Genomic DNA, 6,427 nt, shown 5'->3' with positions numbered 1-6,427 from the left:
CCTTTTAATTTGATAACTGTAATAAAAATGTCTACTATAAAGTAAGGAAATGGAAATTTATAAAATTATTCATATTTTAAATAATATATATTTTATTTTCTAGGATTTAGATCGAATATCTTACTTAAATCCGAGATATTCGACAAGAACGAGAACGACTCTTGACAGAAATCCCTTATCTAAAAACTTTTCTTTTGTTTCATCCAAATAAACAGCTCCGGGAATCTTTCAATAAAATAAAATAAAATTGTAATAGGATGTTAAATAATAAGAGTTTTTCTTACAAGACAGTAAACTTGTGTAAACCGAACGGTATCCAGTATTTATTCAGTTTTCAGTTCCGTATTGAGCGTTTTATTGTATTCTATTTTTACAATCTAATTAGTTATACATAAGAATAAAAATTTTAAAGAACGGCAATATCATTAACACAGACTTTTTTAGCAAACCACATAAGATTTAGCGTTTATATTATCAATGTATATCACAAATAAATTATTTTTTAAATTAAGAAATAAATTTATAAAGATTTGAAATTAATTATTTCGCTAAAACAAAATGCAGAACATAAGTAACAGGCCCATATCATTACCTCAATAGCAAAAATCGAAAGGGTTGTATTCACCAGAGCATTCTTCATTCTATAAATAAGATAACTTATAAACATTTCTATATATTTTTATTAAATTAAACTTTATGTTTATGCAAGAAGATAATGTCTGTAATGATTGCATCGGAAGTTCATATATAATCGGCATCTCCTGCAACTAATCTTTCCATATCTAGTTTCGAATTTCATTTATCTAACACACTATTTTCGAGATTAAAAAAAAAACATACGGACAGACAAGCGATAGTTATGATTTACAGATATTATATATCTTTACTTGTTTATATCGTAAAAGCAATATTTAAAAAGTAAAAACTACATATATTATATTTTACTCTCAGAACTAGCCGATAAACGAAATTACTTTACGGTATAAATACGTATATAAATTTAATTTTATAAAATAAAATTAAAAATAATCAAAACTTTTCAAACTTTGTAAAAACTTTTATTAAAGAATAATTATTAAACTGAGATAATAATTTTTATACCTTAATTACCAATGCAAAACACCTCTTTGCAATTCGACTGCAACCTTTCTTCTGTGAAGGAATTTATGACGATAGTTATCGATCTGTGAAATTAAAAAAGTGGTCTTGGAAATCGGTCGTTGTAGCTTTGAATATCAATCATAGTAATGGAAATTTAATGCACTTTAGGTTAACTTTACATCTGCTGCATACATTTTATCAGATCAATAAGAAATCTTTTATAAACAGAATATTGAATTTAATAGAATATACTTTTAAACTTAATATTATAGAAAAACAAAGATGTTAGTAAACAAATATGGTTAAAGTTTTCGTGAGTTTGTTTACATTGTGATAAAGCATTCATTGCTGTATTTTTTAATTTATGTTTATTGCAAATATAACGTTCAATGTAATATTCATAACTGTAATTATTGAACCTTGTGTAGAGAGCTTTATGTAACTTTATCATTGTCCTATTGTGATATCGTCAGAATGTTGGCTACAATTTAGAATCGTCTTAAGATTTTAAAAATATATCGCTTGATTTCCGGTCCAGATCGAAAGTCGCGTGATATAAGTAACTATATACGAAGTTTATAGCATTTAGTCAATAGAACTTTCAACTTTTAAACTTTTCATATATCGTCTCGATTTCCATTTATTCCACTGCTTTCTCGAGAGTAACAAAAGAAAAATACTGGAATTTAAAAAATGCAGCCCAGCAAGAACGATATTGTCTACATTTATTTTGAGTGCTTTTCTATAACTTTTTTCGGAAGTTATAAATTAAAATTTAAAGAAAAATGCCATTTTTAAACATTTGTTTAATACAGATGTGAGAACAGCCGGGGTTACGGAGTAAGTAGGACTCTTGTAACACTTAATCGGCACTATTCCGTGAGAATAGTCTCAAAGGTTTCAGATCATTGGATCTGATCCTTGTCAAGATTTTTGACCGGGAGGGCTGTAGTATTTAGATAAAAGGGGGATTCAAGACTGTGAGGTCCTTATCCCCAAACGTCAGGTCTGACACCAGTTTATCAGTTATTTTACACGCGGATAAACACGCGTGGGGAGAGATCTGATTCAGATTCAAATTAAGAGACAATTCTTTTATAAAACAACAAGAATAAATTTAATAAGTAAATAAATCTATTACAAGATATAAATGATTAGGAGATATAAATATGACTATTAAGATACACGTCAAGATAAATACGAACTATATTATAACCTATACGAGAGATTGAGAGATATATGGCCTTAGATCTAACTGATACACGATCGAGAGAGAGAGCTCACAAAATCATTAGAAACATACAACCTGTGTTAGTTGTTCTCAACTTCTTATGTATTTGATGTATTTGCCGCACTTCTTGAGTATTCTGTATTCTCTTCTCTTCTTGAGAGATCACTTACAATGGAAATGTCTATATCTATAGAGGTAATTCTTTGTAAGTCGTATGGCTCATAGGCGTTGGCCTTTAAGAGCAAACATGTGGAGTTCGGACACTTCCAGCTCTGTCGATGAACTCCCCGAATTCTGACAAATTTTCTGTATATGTGACGATCAGCGACCAATCATCATGCAGTAACTCTTTCATGAGAACGGATGAAAGGGGAATGAATGAGGGGTAAACATTTCCCATCAAAGCGAGAGTTTTCGCAGATAAGGGAAAAACAGAGGATGTACTAACTTCTGTGAAAGGAAGTAACATCTGTTATCTGCCTTTTCCCACGTTAAAACATTATTTTTCTCACAAAAAATGAAAGAATATTTTATAACAAAATATTAACATTATTAATAAAATTACTGATTTAGACCCAGGGGCCTTTTAGGTCTCACACAGGGCTGTTAAGTCTGAGTCAGAGTCGAAGTCGGAGTAGTGGAGTTTTGTTGTTTAGCAGGAGTCGGAGTCGGAGACGTGAAAAAATCTACCGACGCCGACTCCCCTTTACTTACCAACTTGTTATGTATATAAAATGAAAAACTATTGGAATCGTGTCAAATTTGACCCTCCAAGTTTTTTTTTTTTTTTTTTTTTGCAAATCTGCACGTTTTGAGACCTCCCGAAACCCTCAAAAAAGTCAGTAAAGGGAAGAAATTCGAGCGCGCGTGTGTTGGCGTCTAATTTGTTTAATTTCTTTATTTTCTGTTCTGAGATATTAAACAATATCTCAGAATGGGTAAAGTTTAAAAAACGAAATGTCGCACTGTAGCTCGCGTATAAAAGGGCATTAAATTTTGGTTCTTAATTAAAGGTCGACAGGGTGAAGACATAAAACTGGTCATGTGTCATATCTCTTAATGAATATTTTACTCGTTATTAGCGTTCAAAATTTAAAAAAATAAAAAGTAAAATTCGTCTCTCCCCTCAAAAAAAGCTTTTTTGCCATTTTATGATAGTACAGTAAAACCCGTTAAGATGTTCTCGCCTAAGATGTTACAATGTATATGGGGACACAATTTAGTTCAACCACTTTGACGCTTAATAACCTACTCCTGTGTTAAACCATCCGACTCCGATTCTGACCACTCTGACCACAGAAATTATTAGGCTTCAAACAGGGTGAACAAAATCATGCCCCCACACACAGTCTACATACCATTCACACATATAGAAACAGAACCTTGAATCTTTTGCGTATATCGAAATTTCAAGGTGTCCCGAGTACAAAAATGAAAGAAATTTGCCAGGGGTCACTTTTTGACCGAGCGCTACACGTTTCTTCTGTTATAGCTACATAACAGCCGGAAAAGTAAAAATTATCGAATACATATTTATATATTTCTTAGAAAAGTCTTTTAGCTTTGGAATAAAAAGTTTCTACGCTCTATCTTTATTAGAACTGTATTTATTGAATTTTTTATTCTGAGGTCACGGGATGACATCAGAATTTCCGGGTCTCTTTCGGTAACAACTTCACCCCTGGTCGGATTCGGAGTTGGAGTCAGATGGTAAGGGAAAGGTGGAATAGGAGTCAAAGTCGGAGTCGGTAGATTTTTACGCTATTCCACAACCCTGCTTTAATAGCAAAATTAAAGTAACAGTAAAATCACACAGTGTAAGCTCTATATCGACCGAGCGGTGCTGATACATTAAAATCGATGCAATAAGGCATGTTGCATGTTACGTACAACAGTAAATACAATTTCTGGTATTTTTGAAACCGTGCCAGTAATTTTTAGTAATTCAAACACAAATCAATTATTATATTTATTGAGACACTTGGCAAATCTTATCATTAAATTTTATTCAGTTGAATTTTATTCAACTGAATAAAATTGATTTGTGTTCGAATTACTAAATACAATTTCTTTTATTGTCGACATCAACATCACCTGTATTTAAATTAGAAGTTATACTTTAAAATTTGTACTGAGCAATCTATAGCTGCTATAAGAGCAATCTATATCTGTTCTAGAAGCAATCTATACCTGCTCTAAAAGCAATCTATAGCTGCTCTAAAAGCAATCTATATCTGTTCTAAAAGCAATATATATATACTCTAAGAGTAATGGAAATTTATTTTTCTCTGGTTTCGGCAGTTGATGGTGTTTCCACAAAAAATTTATATATTTAAGTAAAATTTCTTGGTATATTTCAGTGCTTCCCACTTAGTTCTGTGTATAATTCTGTTCTTAGTTGCTTTAGAAAGTCGTATAAATAGTTAAAAATTACTTTACAAATATGAGTATGCACTCAAAGAACACCTTGTTCAAAATAAGACATCGGCTATATTAGAACAAACATTTTTAAGTGCAGTGCAATCATTCTCCTTTTTCCCATTTTTTTTACCTTTCATCTTCTGATTTTCCGAAAAAGCAATAATGTGGACAAACAAAGTTTTAAAAATAGGTTNCAATCTTATTTGCTTGCGAAGTTGTCTCTCTTTTCTTCTTGATCCGCCTCGACGGACCAGATGTTTGTCGATCTTTAATGGACTGTAAAAATATGAAAGTACTGCGGTTTTGCAAAAAATAACGTTTAATGCGGAATGAAACACTGGTACAAAATGGCTGATACAAATGACCGTTACAGAACTACTCTCGTTCACAAATTTTTTAAATAAAATTTTTTTTATTGACAAAAATACGGTGGCGCTTGAGGCGCTAACACCTGATATCACGAATTTACTTCGCCAAATAATTATAAATGTAAAACACAGTGATTAAAAAAAGGTTTTTACACTTTGTTGTGTTATATGTATGGTACATCTGAGATAAAACGGTAATACTTTAAAAACGATTTCAATTTCACTGCACTTTCTGCCAATGCGTTACCTGTAAACTTTACAGGCAATGCTTTGGAGATATTTTTTATAGAAATTCCTTCCAATCAAAATAATCAACACCTAATCCGTTGCCGAGGGAGTTTATTTAAAAAACGAACGTTTTCGATCTACTTCATAGATCATCTTCAAGTTGAAAAAAACGAATATGGAATAACCACAAAGAATAGAACTTTAAATTTAAAATTCAAAAATATCGATAACTGAGTAATTAAGTAAAATAATTAAAGTGTAAAAATACCAATTGTAAAAATGAATAACATACAACAATAAATAAATAACAGTACAAGTCGTTAACAGTTAACAAAAATTATAAATGTTCTCATAACGTGAATTGCGAATCAAGTCGTCATTCATAAGCCATTTCTATGTCTTTTAATAGCAAACTTCCATGCTGAAGGTAGGCCCTCCGCATCTCTGGCGTTTATACATCTATCATCAAGTTTGCTTCTGTATATTTCCATTTTTTCGGATGTCTTCGCTAAAGTTGGAGAGTGTATTTGCTTAATGATTTCAGCTTCTTCCCATCCAGCTACGGAACCTTGGGCTGGACCATCTGGGCCAGCACAGTCGCGTTTGATTTTTTCCTAACATCATATTTATGCTCTCTGACCCTTACCCCCAATTTTCTCGTTGTAAATCCTATGTACTCCTTTTTTAATCCTAATGGTTGGTTCTCGTACGGGATCTTATAAACTCCTGCTTTATCTTCTTTCTTAATATCCCCTTTATCGTTTCTTAGAATTTTAAAAAAATTATGAGCTCGTTTTAAAATCACCGTTGATTCTTTTATGTCCGCAATCTCCTTCATAACGCTTCTTACATTTTTGTTGTAGGTGAATTTTATGTATTTACAAGGTCTTTGTTTAGAGACCTTTGTATCCTTTATCTCAAAGTTTCTAACAATGCCGGCAATTATGTTTTTCCTGTAGCCTAAGGATTCTGCTATCCGTTTAATCCTGTCGATTTCTTTGTCTCTGTCCATAATATTGCCGCAGTATAAAAAGGCCCTTCTAACTAGGGCACGAAATGCAGCCAATTTATAACGAAA

The sequence above is a fragment of the Centruroides sculpturatus genome, unplaced genomic scaffold, assembly GCF_000671375.1.
Source record: "Centruroides sculpturatus isolate CEXI.00-Female unplaced genomic scaffold, Cexi_2.0 scaffold779, whole genome shotgun sequence".
In the NCBI taxonomy this organism is placed as follows: Eukaryota; Metazoa; Arthropoda; class Arachnida; order Scorpiones; family Buthidae; genus Centruroides; species Centruroides sculpturatus.
This window is presented reverse-complemented; position numbering follows the sequence as displayed.